The sequence below is a fragment of the Balaenoptera physalus genome, assembly GCF_965194825.1.
Source record: "Balaenoptera physalus genome assembly, chromosome: 7".
Classification (NCBI taxonomy): domain Eukaryota; kingdom Metazoa; phylum Chordata; class Mammalia; order Artiodactyla; family Balaenopteridae; genus Balaenoptera; species Balaenoptera physalus.
Genome location: NC_138886.1, coordinates 46,635,015 through 46,649,161, shown reverse-complemented (window position 1 = coordinate 46,649,161; position 14,147 = coordinate 46,635,015). Strand labels below are relative to the sequence as shown.

The 14,147-nt window shown below is 40.1% G+C and overlaps 1 long non-coding RNA gene across 6 annotated transcripts in view; it reads right to left on the bottom strand.

Annotated features, from left to right (window-relative positions):
• The window catches only part of LOC309664981, a 34,148-nt gene extending 20,001 nt beyond the window's left edge, over window positions 1-14,147 (bottom strand). For 2 of the 6 annotated variants that reach the window (XR_014266108.1, XR_014266109.1), the window contains exons 1-2: window positions 12,284-14,147; window positions 10,099-10,262 (exon numbers count right to left, since the gene is read on the bottom strand). This is a non-coding gene — a long non-coding RNA (uncharacterized lncRNA). Of the gene's footprint in view, window positions 1-7,283; window positions 7,849-10,028; window positions 10,263-12,283 lie in introns of those variants that run through there. The other 4 variants (XR_014266113.1, XR_014266111.1, XR_014266112.1 and 1 more) reach the window with 4 other exon arrangements.

Genomic DNA, 14,147 nt, shown 5'->3' with positions numbered 1-14,147 from the left:
TCTATCTCCTACACTGTTTGTTGGATTCATTTTTTTTTTAACATCTTTATTGAAGTATAATTGCTTTACAATGGTGTGTTAGTTTCTGCTTTAAAACAAAGTGAATCAGTTATACATATACATATGTTCCCATATCTCTTCCCTCTTGCATCTCCCTCCCTCCCACCCTCCCTATCCCACCCCTCTACGTGGTCACAAAGCACTGAGCTGATCTCCCTGTGCTATGCGGCTGCTTCCCACTAGCTATCTATTTTACATTTGGTAGTGTATATATGTCCATGACACTCTGTCACTCTGTCACATCTCACCCCTCCCCCTCCCCATATCCTCAAGTCCATTCTTTAGTAGGTCTGTGTCTTTATTCCCATCTTGCCACTAGGTTCTTCATGTCCTTTTTTTTCTTTTTTTCTTAGATTCCATATATATGTGTTAGCATACTGTATTTGTTTTTCTCTTTCTGACTTACTTCACTCTGTATGACAGACTCTAACTCCATCCACCTCATTACAAATACCTCCATTTCATTTCTTTTTATGGCTGAGTAATATTCCATTGTATATATGTGCCACATCTTCTTTATCCATTCATCCGATGATGGACACTTAGGTTGCTTCCATGTCCTGGCTGTTGTAAATAGAGCTGCAATGAACATTTTGGTACATGACTCTTTTTGAATTATGGTTTTCTCAGGGTATATGCCCAGTAGCGGGATTGCTGGGTCATATGGTACTTCTATTTTTAGTTTTTTAAGGAACTTCCATACTGTTCTCCATAGTGGCTGTATCAATTTACATTCCCACCAACAGTGCAAGAGTGTTCCCTTTTCTCCACACCCTCTCCAGCATTTATTGTTTCTAGATTTTTTGATGATGGCCATTCTGACCGGTGTGAGATGATACCTCATTGTAGTTTTGATTTGCATTTCTCTAATGATTAAGGATGTTGAGCATTCTTTCATGTGTCTGTAGGCCATCTGTATATCTTCTTTGGAGAAATGTCTGTTTAGGTCTTCTGCCCATTTTTGGATTGGGTTGTTTGTTTTTTTGTTATTGAGCTGCATGAGCTGCTTGTAAATCTTGGAGATTAATCCTTTGTCACTTGCTTCATTTGCAAATATTTTCTCCCATTCTGAGGGTTGTCTTTTGGCCTTGCTTATGGTTTCCTTTGCTGTGCAAAAGCTTTTAAGTTTCATTAGGTCCCATTTGTTTATTTGTGTTTTTATTTCCATTTCTCTAGGAGCTGGGTCAAAAAGGATCTTGCTGTGATTTATGTCATAGAGTGTTCTGCCTAAGTTTTCCTCTAAGAGTTTGATAGTGTCTGGCTTTAGACTTAGGTCTTTAATCCATTTTGAGTTTATTTTTGTATATGGTGTCAGGGAGTGTTCTAGTTTCATACTTTTACATGTACCTGTCCAATTTTCCCAGCACCACTTATTGAAGAGACTGTCTTTTCTCCACTGTATATGCTTGCCTCCTTTATCAAAGATAAGGTGACCATATGTGCGTGGGTTTATCTCTGGGCTTTCTATCCTGTTCCATTGATCTATGTTTCTGTTTTTGTGCCAGTACCAAACGGTCTTGATTACTGTAGCTTTGTAATATAGTCTGAAGTCAGGAAGCCTGATTCCTCCAGCTCCATTTTTCGTTCTCAAGATTGCTTTGGCTATTCGGGGTCTTTTGTGTTTCCATACAAATTGTGAAATTTTTTGTTCTAGTTCTGTGAAAAATGCCTGTGGTAGTTTGATAGGGATTGCATTGAATCTGTAGATTGCTTTGGGTAGTAGAGTCATTTTCACAATGTTGATTCTTCCAATCCAAGAACATGGTATATCTCTCCATCTATTTGTATCATCTTTAATTTCTTTCATCAGTGTCCTATAATTTTCTGCATACAGGTCTTTTGTCTCCTTAGGTAGGTTTATTCCTAGATATTTTATTCTTTTTGTTGCAATGGTAAACGGGAGTGTTTTCTTAATTTCACTTTCAGATTTTTCATCATTAGTATATAGGAATGCAAGAGATTTCTGTGCATTAATTTTGTATCCTGCTACTTTACCAAATTCATTGATTAGCTCTAGTAGTTTTCTAGTGGCAGTTTTAGGATTCTCTATGTATAGTATCATGTCATCTGCAAACAGTGACAGCTTTACTTCTTCTTTTCCGATTTGGATTCTTTTTATTTCTTTGTCTTCTCTGATTGCTGTGGCTAACACTTCCAAAACTATGTTGAATAATAGTGGTGAGAGTGGGCAACCTTGTCTTGTTCCTGATCTTAGTGGAAATGGTTTCAGTTTTTCACCATTGAGGACAATGTTGGCTGTGGGTTGTCATATATGGCCTTTATTATGTTGAGGAAAGTTCCCTCTATGCCTACTTTCTGCAGGGCTTTTATCATAAATGGGTGTTGTATTTTGTCGAAAGTTTTCTCTGCATCTATTGAGATGATCATATGGTTTTTCTCCTTCAGTTTGTTAATATGATGTATCACGTTGATTGATTTGCGTATATTGAAGAATCCTTGCATTCCTGGAATAAACCCCACTTGATCATGGTGTATAATCCTTTTAATGTGCTGTTGGATTCTGTTAGCTAGTATTTTGTTGAGGATTTTTGCATCTATATTCATCAGTGATATTGGCCTGTAGTTTTCTTTCTTTGTGACATCTTTGTCTGGTTTTGGTATCAGGGTGATGGTGGCCTCGTAGAATGAGTTGGGGAGTGTTCCTCCCTCTGCAATATTTTGGAAGAGTTTGAGAAGGATAGGTGTTAGCTCTTCTCTAAATGTTTGATAGAATTTGCCAGTGAAGCCATCTGGTCCTGGGCTTTTGTTTATTGGAAGATTTTTAATCACAGTCTCAATTTCAGTGCTTGTGATTGGTCTGTTCATATTTTCTATTTCTTCCTGGTTCAGTCTCGGCAGGTTGTGCATTTCTAACAATCTGTCCATTTCTTCCAAGTTGTCCATTTTATTGGCATAGAGTTGCTTGTAGTAATCTCTCATGATCGTTTGTATTTCTGCAGTGTCAGTGGTTACTTCTCCTTTTTCATTTCTAATTCTATTGATCTGAGTCTTCTCCCTTTTTCTCTTGATGAGTCTGGCTAATGGTTTATCAATTTTGTTTATCTTCTCGAAGAACCAGCTTTTAGTTTCATTGATTTTTGCTATTGTTTCCTTCATTTCTTTTTCATTTATTTCTGATCTGATCTTTATGATTTCTTTCCTTCTGCTAGCTTTGGGGTTTTTTTGCTCTTCTTTCTCTAATTGCTTTAGGTGCAAGGTTAGGTTGTTTATTCGAGATGTTTCCTGTTTCTTGAGGTAGGCTTGTATTGCTATAAACTTCCCTCTTAGAACTGCTTTTGCTGCATCCCATAGGTTTTGGGTCGTCGTGTCTCCATTGTCATTTGTTTCTAGGTATTTTTTGATATCCCCTTTGATTTCTTCAGTGATCACTTCGTTATTAAGTAGTGTATTATGTAGCCTCCATGTGTTTGTATTTTTTACAGATCTTTTCCTGTAATTGATATCTAGTCTCATAGCGTTGTGGTCGGAAAAGATACTTGATACGATTTCAATTTTCTTAAATTTACCAAGGCTTGATTTGTGACCCAAGATATGATCTATCCTGGAGAATGTTCCATGAGCACTTGAGAAAAATGTGTATTCTGTTGTTTTTGGATGGAATGTCCTATAAATATCAATTAAGTCCATCTTGTTTAATGTATCATTTAAAGCTTGTGTTTCCTTATTTATTTTCATTTTGGATGATCTGTCCATTGGTGAAAGTGGGGTGTTAAAGTCCCCTACTATGATTGTGTTACTGTCGATTTCCCCTTTTATGGCTGTTAGTATTTGCCTTATGTATTGAGGTGCTCCTATGTTGGGTGCATAAATATTTACAATTGTTATATCTTCCTCTTGGATCGATCCCTTGATCATTATATAGTGTCCTTCTTTGTCTCTTGTAATAGTCTTTATTTTAAAGTCTATTTTGTCTGATATGAGAATTGCTACTCCAGCTTTCTTTTGATTTCCATTTGCATGGAATATCTTTTCCCATCCCCTCACTTTCAGTCTGTATGTGTCTCTAGGTCTGAAGTGGGTCTCTTGTAGACAGCATATATATGGGTCTTGTTTTTGTATCCATTCAGCCAGTCTGTGTCTTTTGGTGGGAGCATTTAATCCATTTACATTTAAGGTAATTATTGATATGTATATTCCTATTCCCATTTTCTTAAATGTTTTGGGTTTGTTGTTGTAGGTGTTTTCCTTCTCTTGTGTTTCTTGCCTAGAGAAGTTCCCTTAGCATTTGTTGTAAAGCTGGTTTGGTGGTGCTGAACTCTCTCAGCTTTTGCTTGTCTGTAAAGGTTTTAATTTCTCCATCAAATCTGAATGAGATCCTTGCTGGGTAGAGTAACCTTGGTTGTAGGTTTTTCTCCTTCATCACTTTAAGTATATCCTGCCACTCCCTTCTGGCTTGCAGAGTTTCTGCTGAAAGGTCAGCTGTTAACCTTATGGGGATTCCCTTGTGTGTTATTTGTTGTTTTTCCCTTGCTGCTTTTAATATGTTTTCTTTATATTTAATTTTTGATAGTTTGATTAATATGTGTCTTGGCGTGTTTCTCCTTGGATTTATCCTGTATGGGACTCTCTGTGCTTCCAGGACTTGATTAACTATTTCCTTTCCCATATTAGGGAAGTTTTCAACTATAATCTCTTCAAATATTTTCTCAGTCCCTTTCTTTTTCTCTTCTTCTTCTGGGACCCCTATAATTCGAATGTTGGTGCATTTAATGTTGTCCCAGAGGTCTCTGAGACTGTTCTCAGTTCTTTTCATTCTTTTTTCTTTATTCTGCTCTGCAGTAGTTATTTCCACTATTTTATCTTCCAGGTCACTTATCCGTTCTTCTGCCTCAGTTATTCTGCTATTGATCCCGTCTAGAGTATTTTTAATTTCATTTATTGTGTTTTTCATCGTTGCTTGGTTCCTCTTTAGTTCTTCTACATCCTTGTTAAATGTTTCTTGCATTTTGTCTATTCTATTTCCAAGATTTTGGATCATTTTTACTATCATTATTCTGAATTCTTTTTCAGGTAGATTGCCTATTTCCTCTTCATTTGTTAGGTCTGGTGTGTTTTGACCCTGCTCCTTCACCTGCTGTGTGTTTTTTTGTCTTCTCATTTTGCTTATCTTACTGTGTTTGGGGTCTCCTTTTCACAGGCTGCAGGTTCGTAGTTCCCGTTGTTTTTTTTGTATCTGTCCCCAGTGGCTAAGGTTGGTTCAGCGGGTTGTGTAGGCTTCCTGGTGGAGGGGACTAGTGCCTGTGTTCTGTTGGATGAGGTTGGATCTTGTCTTTCTGGTGGGCACGTGTATGTCTGGTGGTGTGTTTTGGGGTGTCTGTGGCCTTATTATGATTTTAGGCAGCCTCTCTGCTAATGGATGGGGCTATGTTCCTGTCTTGCTAGTTGTTTGGCATAGGGTGTCCAGCACTGTAGCTTGCTGGTCGTTGAGTGAAGCTGGGTCTTGATGTTGAGATGGAGATCTCTGAGAGATTTTCACCGTTTGGTATTACATGGAGCTGGGAGGTCTCTGGTGGACCAGTGTCCTGAAGTTGGCTCTCCCACCTCAGAGGCACAGCCCTGATGCCTGGCTGGAGCACCAAGAGCCTTTCATCCACACAGCTCAGAGTATAAGGGAGAAAAAAATAGAAAGAAAGAAAGAAAGAGGATAAAATAAAATAAAATAAAGCTATTATAATAAAAAATAAGAAAACAATTATTAAGAGTAAATGTATTCAGAAAATTTTTTTTTAATTTTTAAAGATAGATTTATTAATTTTTATAATAAAAATAAGAAAAAAATTTATTAAGAAAAAAATTTTTTTAATTTTTTTAAAAATAAAAAATATGAAGAAACTTATTAAAAATTTTTTAATTTCTAAAAATAGAAAATAAGGAAAAAATTATTACGGAAACATTTATTAGGAAAAGAAAAATTTTTTTAAAGTAAAAAAAAAAACAAAAAACGGCCAGACCTAACCCTAGGACTAATGGTGAAAGCAAAGCTATACAGACAAAATCTCACCAAGAAGCATACACATATCCACTCACAAAAAAAGGAAAAGGGGAAAAATTAATATATCCTGCTCCCAAAGTCCACCTCTTGAATTTGGGATGATTCGTTGTCTATTCAGGTATTCAACAGATGCAGGCACATCAAGTTGTTTGTGGAGCTTTAATCCGCTGCTTCTGAGGCTGCTGGGAGAGATTTCCCTTTCTCTTCTTTGTTCGTACAGCTCCCGGGGTTCAGCTTTGGATTTGGACCCACCTCTGCATGTTGGTCGCCTGAGGGCGTCCGTTCCCCGCCCATACAGAACGGGGTTAAAGGAGCAGCTGCTTAGGGGGCTCTGGCTCACTCAGGCCGGGGGGAGGGAGGGGTACGGAGGAGGCGGGGCGAGCCTGAGGCGGCAGAGGCCGGCGTGACGTTGCAGCAGCCTGAGGCGCGCCGTGCGTTCTCCCGGGGAAGTTGTCCCCGGACCACGGGAGCCCGGCAGCAGCGAGCTGCACAGTCTCCTGGGAGGGGCGGTGTGGAGAGTGACCTGCGCTCGCACACAGGCTTCTTGGTGACGGCAGCAGCAGCCCTAGTGTCTCCTGCCCACCTCTGGGGTCCGCGCTGATAACGGCGGCTCGCGCCTGTCTCTGGAGTTCGTCTAGGCGGCGCTCTGAATCCCCTCTCCTTGCGCACCGCGAAACAAAGAGGCAAGAAAAAGTCTCTTGCCTCTTCGGCGGCTGCAGTCTTTTTCTCGGGCTCCCTCCCGGCTAGCTGTGGCGCACTAGCCCCCCTCAGGCTGTGTCACGCCACCAGCCCCAGTCCTCTCCCTGCGATCTGACCGAAGCCCGAGCCTCGGCTCCCAGCCCCCGCCCGCCCCGGCGGGTGAGCAGACAAGCCTCTCGGGCTGGTGAGTGCTGCTCGGCGCCAAGCCTTTGTGCGGGAATCTCTCCGTTTTTCCCTCTGCGCCCCTGTTGCTGTGGGATCCGCGCTGACAGCCGCGGCTCGCGCCTGTCTCTGGAGTTCGTTAAGGCGGCGCTCTGAATCCCCTCTCCTTGCGCACCACGAAACAAAGAGGCAAGAAAAAGTCTCTTGCCTCTTCAGCAGCTCCAGGCTTTTTCCCGGACTCCCTCCCGGCTAGCACCGAAGCCAGAGCCTCAGCTCCCAGCCCCGCCCGCCCCGGCGGCTGAGCAGACAAGCCTCTCGGACTGGTGAGTGCTGGTCGGTCCCGATCCTCCGTGCGGGAATCTCTCCGCTTTGCCCTCCGCACCCCTGTGGCTGCGCTCTCCTCCGTGGCTCCGAAGCTTCCCCCCTCTGCCACCCACAGTCTCTGCCCACGAAGGGGCTTCCTAGTGTGTGGAAACCTTTCCTCCTTCACGGCTCCCTCTCACTGGCGCAGGTCCCGTCCCTATTCTTTTGTCTCTGTTATTTCTTTTTTCTTTTGCCCTACCCTAGTACGTGGGGATTTTCTTGCCTTTTGGGAGGTCTGACGTCTTCTGCCAGCGTTCAGTAGGTGTTCTGTAGGAGCAGTTCCACGTGTAGATGTGTTTCTACTGTATCTGTGGGAAGGAAGGTGATCTCCGCGTCTTACTCTTCCGCCATCTTGCCCCTCCCACTGTTGGATTCATTTTGAGACACCACAGAGAAGTCAATAAAATAGACCAAGAAACCATGGGAATACTAGGAGTTTTTAGAGCCTAGGTGACAAAAATGAAGAGTTGAGGTAGGAGAATCTTCTTCCCATCTTTGCATGGAATCCAGGAATGTTCTGGCAATCCCAAGATTGGAAGCCTTTGATGCATCTGGAAACAATACTATTGACATTACTCTTGAACTCACGGTAAGCAGTGGCAATGATGGGGCTTTTCCAAATGGCTTCATGAGCAGTGGAATTAAACCACAAATGAGAGCTGGTGGAAAGAAAGACCAGAGCAAACCTGGTGGTGTGCTGGTAATATTTGACAACCAGCTCTCCAGGGAGGGTTAAAAAGCCCTGGTTTGTAGTCTTTTCCATCATAGCCAATTTAAAGCTATCAACATAAATTCACTAAACATGGATTTGGGAGAAATGTGCACAGCTGGCTCTTGTGAGCTCATGGTCACCCTTCCAGCATAGCAATGGCCACAGACCCTGTATCCTGATGGTAGCTGAAAACTGACTTGGGAAGCGTGTGAGACACCTTAAATGACATTACACTTTCATGGTCATTACGTTCTACCAGTCAAGTGAGGGGACTGTTGCCATCATGATTTAGGAATACAAAGAAAGAACTACTTAATTCTTTTCCCTGTGGTCTTACTTAGGTCAGTGAACTCTGAGATATCAGGGCAGCATGAATAATATGTCATGATTACAAAAATTCCAGAAGGTATGCTAAAGACCTTTATGTATAGAATAAACAAGAATATGAGTGGGATGGAGCAATGCGGTGTCTAACACAAGATCATGTGGAGCCTATTCATGCATTTTCTTTGCTACTGTGCAACCATCAATATTTCTCCTGGTTTGACATGGGTTGTTTCCCATTCCAGCCTGCTTTAGTGACTCTCTCTTCCTAACTTAACATAATTGTTTCCTTGGCTTTTCTGGATTTTCCCAGGGTACCATATGACTGCTCACGCCTAGTTTGACTCAGCAGTACCTTCTGATTTGCATGGGTGAAGCAACATGCATGGCTCGAGTCCCATCTTCTATTTCCTGGTCCTGCCACTCCCAGCTTCAAATCGACTCTTGCCTGCTTTTGTACTCCTTCAAATTATGTAGAGATTCAGCTATACCCTCTGACTGCCTCCCTGGCAGGTTCTTGGAACTTGCCGGTAGTCTGCCTCATGTTGGGTAAGTTATGACACATTCCACTGAAAAATTAGATCACTGCCAGATACTAATACAGGATCATCTATTTAAAAAGTTCAGTGTAGGCAGTACATCTTCTGTACCGTTCGTCTCCACCTTCAGTGACATTTGACCCTTCCTTGTCTCTTTCATGTCCTGTAACCTAAAAAGCAACTTTTATTTAGTAACTGTGTGTATCTTGAAACCTAAACTGACCTAAAACCATTAAGAGAACTAAGAAAATCACTTCTATTGGCTTTCTACTGGTAGAATATTGGGCACTGGAAGTTATTTGGAGGCAGGGTGATCTCTTTTGTTCTGCAGAAATCATATCACAAATTAAGTCAGCACCCCTCTGGTTAAGAAAGCAGCCTTATAGTAAAATATTATTTGTATTTGATGTTTAACTTTCTCACTTTAATGGGCTCTATGCCTCAGCTCAAGCAGTCAAATAACAAGCTTCTTTGCTCACTGGATCATCCATAATTTATATCTTTCTTTATATTCCATCATGTCAACAAAGGCAATTTATAGCACAAGATCTGATTAAAGTATATGCTTACTTCCATGAGCTTGATTTCTGTCTACACAAGGATCCTTGCTCAGTCTGATAGGATTTATAATTCTCTTTTTTTTTTTTTTAATTAATTAATTAATTTATTTATGGCTGTGTTGGGTCCCCGCCCCTGCTCGAGGGCTCCCTCCAGCCGCGGCAAGCGGGGGCCACTCTTCACTGCGGTGCGCGGGCCTCCCACTATCGCGGCCTCCCCCGTTGCGGAGCACAGGCTCCAGACGCGCAGGCTCAGCAATTGTGGCTCACGGGCCCAGCCGCTCCGCGGCATGTGGGATCCTCCCAGACCAGGGCTCGAACCCGTGTCCCCCGCACCAGCAGGCAGACTCCCAACCACCGCGCCACCAGGGAAGCCCATAATTCTCTTTTTAAGAAGGCTAATTTTATCTTAAGGCAGATAAATATATATATATATATATATTTTTATATATATTCTTTTGTATATATGTTCATACACACACACACACACAGCCATTGATAAGCAATATTATCATCCCCATTTTATAGGTTAAAAAACGTCTGAGTCTTAGTAGGTTAAATAACTGGTTAAATAACTTACTCAAGGTTGCACAGTAAGATTCAGGATTTAAGATAATTATTTATTTATTTTTAATTTATTTATGTCTATCACTTGAGTAAAAATATAACCTTGATGAAGACAGGTGTATGGACTTCTGATCACTCCTATATCTTCAGTCCCTAAAATATTGCCTGGCTTGATTGATATTGGTTGAGATGAGAAGGCAGGTAGGATATCCTCCAAGTAACTGTTCTCAGTCACTGGGCAAGGGATGGTGAATAAGGAAGAGGTTCTGCAGGTTAGAGGAAACAAGGAGGATGGTAGAGACATGAGTAAGTGCAGGTTTAATTGAGATAATATTAGAATGTGTACTGATTTGTGTTTTCATAAAATGTTTCCACCATTGGTTCCTGACTTGTCCAATTATGCAAGAATTAAGCAATTTTTGTTTTGTTTTTCATTATAAGCTGATGATCTGTAAGCATGGAATTATTCAGTTTTAAGAATTTTGTTTAATCTACTTTTTCATGCATGTGTTAATTAGAGGTTGGCTGAGATGGAAGGTTAATATTTTTGTCTATATTCTGTTTCTAAGTTTGAATTCTGACTTAACTTGGTTCCCTGGGAAGAAAATTGTCTCTTTATTTGTATTACAGCATGAGATTCTGCTGTTTTAATTAGTAGATTTAAAAGTTAATTAACACTGGGTGTGAAAATAACATTTGTGAAACTAATATCAATATAATTATTCATACAGAACATAATGCAAGATTTATTTAGATGTTTATTTTAGCTCTGAGAAAAATGTTGAAGATTATTCTATCATAGGTTGAATTGTTTTTGGAATATTTTCCATTCTATGACTATAAACAATGACTCTAAATGGATTCATCCCTGCAGTTAACCTATAATTTTCTTATATCACTTAGAGTCACATGCAAAAATTTGAATTTACATTATTAAAAATTCTACTAAGTGATTTCACATTCATTGTTATGCTTGACAGAATCAAAATTATAATAACCTGACATATATATATTACACAAAGTATTCTTAATTGGGAAAAAACTCGTAATATCACATTTATCATGTTGCTCCTTTTTCTAAAATAAGAACTGCATCTCTACATTTTATTCTTAAATATTTGAGAGTTGAATTATCATTATTGTGATATTTTCTTTAAATATGTAATAAGAAAAATATTTGAAATACTAATTTTTGAGTTACAGATCCACAGTAAATTATTTCTGTAGAAAATGAATACATAAAATTATAACTCCAACTAAAGATAAAAATTATGCAAACAATACAGTTATGATTAGGAATGACTAAAGTAAGATCAACTTTAATATTGCATTATATTGTAGAATGCCATTTCAACGAGACATTATACTGATTAGATTTGGAAACATAAAAGCATATAAAAACAGATTTAACCTAATGGATGACAACGTGAATCTTAGAACTAGTCCTTTATAGAAGCAAAGAGGTTCTGCCATTTGTGTGATTGTTTACTATATTTCCCCAACCACATACAACAATTCCTCAAACTTGGCTATGAATTGTACTTTTTCGGACTGTGATGTAAATCCCTTGTGTATGCAGATATGAAAATAGAATTTAGATATACTGAACTAAGCAGAGTTTTCAATACCAACCAATCAACTAAGGGTTCTTCTCACTCCTCCATTAACTGTTCAAGATGTTCCCATGCTTGGTTAAAATTGCACCTGGTCTAGGTTGATCACTTTGCGGAGTGACCCATTTCCTCAACCTTGAATGGCCCATGCTCTCTTGGTACCTTGCGCTCATCCTACTGCAGTTGCTGCATTAACCTGCTCATTTTTATCACCAGGTGTAGAAAAATCAAAATGCATCTAAAGGAATCTCCTGAGGTCCATATATATACTTGTTTCTGTCTCCATTGTATAAAAACAAGCCTGGGTAATTTTTCAGAGCCTACACTGACAAGGTTTGAGTTTCAGGTTTCAGTAGAACCCTTATTACATCCTTTCTGGAAACCAGAATGTCTAATAGAGCAAAGATTGAAGTCGTGGAGGCAAGACGCACACATTCTAGAAATGGTTTACTGGGAGTTTCAAGGGTTAAGGTCAGAGCAGACCCCATGAGTGCTCTTCCCACATCCCCTCAGATTCTTCTTCCACTCCATGCTCACGTGCCCCCAGTGTGACCTCAACTTTCACAAACCAGCACCTATATGTTTGTCAATGGCTACTGTATTAGTTTTCTGAGGCTGCCATAACAAAATACCACAGGCTGGGTGACTTAAACAACAGAAATTTATTTTCTCACAGTTCTGGAGGCTGGAAGTCCAAGACCAAGGTGTTGACAGGTTTGGCTTCTTCTGAGGCCTCTCTCCTTGCCTGGTAGATGGTCACTTTCTTGCTGTGTCCTCACATGGTCGTCCCTCTGTCTGTGTGCTGTCTGTGTACTAATCTCTTCTTATAAGGACATCGGTCATAATGGATTAGTCATATATAATATGACCTCATTTTACCTTAATTACCTCCTTAAAGGCCCTATCTTCAAATACAGTCACATTCTGAGCTACTGGGTGTTAAGATTTCAACATATGAGTTTTGGGAGACATAATTCAGTCCATAACAGCTATCTTCAGTCTGTCACAATCATTTTCCCCATACAAGCAGGAATGAAATATGCCTGGGAATGTTCCTCCAGCCATTGCTCTGAACCAATGGGTACAGAGGTGAGAATAATCTAACTTCTTTGCCTCTGAGGACCAATTCAGAGTTGTGACCTACACTATCCCCAGAACTCCATGACTGGAGTGAGCAAAAGTTATCCTCAGTTGAATGCGGCTTAATTAATGTATCCTTGACTGGTCTTCTTCCCTTACCATTCCCATTTCCTTACCCTCCTACTGTATTTTCTTGGGAATATATCCTAATAAATCACTTACACACAAATTCCCATCACAGGATTTGTCTTTGTCTTTGGGACTGTTATGAGTTGAATTGTGACTTCCCTAAAGATATGTTGAAATCCTAATGTGTAAATGTGATCTTATTTGGAAATAGGGTCTTTGTAGGTGTACTTAAGTCAAGATGATGTCATACTGTCCAGTATTAGTCCTAAATCCAATATGACTGTTGTCCTTATAAGAAGAGGGAACCTTGAACAGAGAGATAGAGACACACAGGGAGAATGTCATGTGACCACAGAAATAAAAGGAGAGAACCACGTGTGAAGACAGATGTAGAGGTTGGAGTGATGTATCTATAAACCAAGGAATGCTCAAAATTTCTAATTAATCACCAGAAGCCAAGAGAGAGGCATGGAACAGATTCTCCCTCAGAGTGCCTAGAAGGAACCAACCCCGCCAACACTTTGGTTTTGGATTTCTAAACTCTGGAAGTGTAAGACAACAAATTTCTGTTGTTTTATGCCACAAACTTTGTGAGACTTTGTTATGGTAGCCCTAGGAAACCAATGCAAAAACCCAACTGAAAATAAGTAATTTCAGAAGTGGTCCCAGATAGCATACTCTTGGATGTGATTTTGGAATTAGATCACTTGCCAGCTGTATAGCAATAGAGATCCCATTGTAAGAGATAAACTGTGTTAAAAACCTCCTGCTCACTCTAGCATTATAATTGCTATAATTTTCACCAGTGGTGAGTTGGGATGGGATACAGGTGAGAAGAGATGCACTGACTTGCACAATACTAAGCATTTGAGAAATATGGAGGGATCAGTAATTATAGGGACTGTGTTGGTTGTTGCTAAGTACCACTGTTGTTTTGAAGAAGAAAATTGACAGGCTCAGATTTGTCAATTACCAATCTGGCGTACTGTGTGAAAGAAAGTTAGAAAGCCTCCATAGAAGCATTTAAAGAGATCCACTATTTCTGTCGCTAGAAAGCAGATGGAACTGAAGATTGGATGATGAACTATATGGAAAAAACTCACTCTTCCTCCTCTGTGTCTCTTTTGTTCTCACACTACTACCATAGTCACAACACTTCCAACACCAGATGTGTGGGTTTTTTTCCCACACCAAGAAATTCTCTCTGACACCAGCTGGATGTGATACAATTTATCTCAGTTCTGACACTGTTTACCTGGAGATAGCATCAGATCCCACAAGTTAAGTGTTCAGTCCCACAAGACTTCTCCCCACTTCAGATGCCAATCA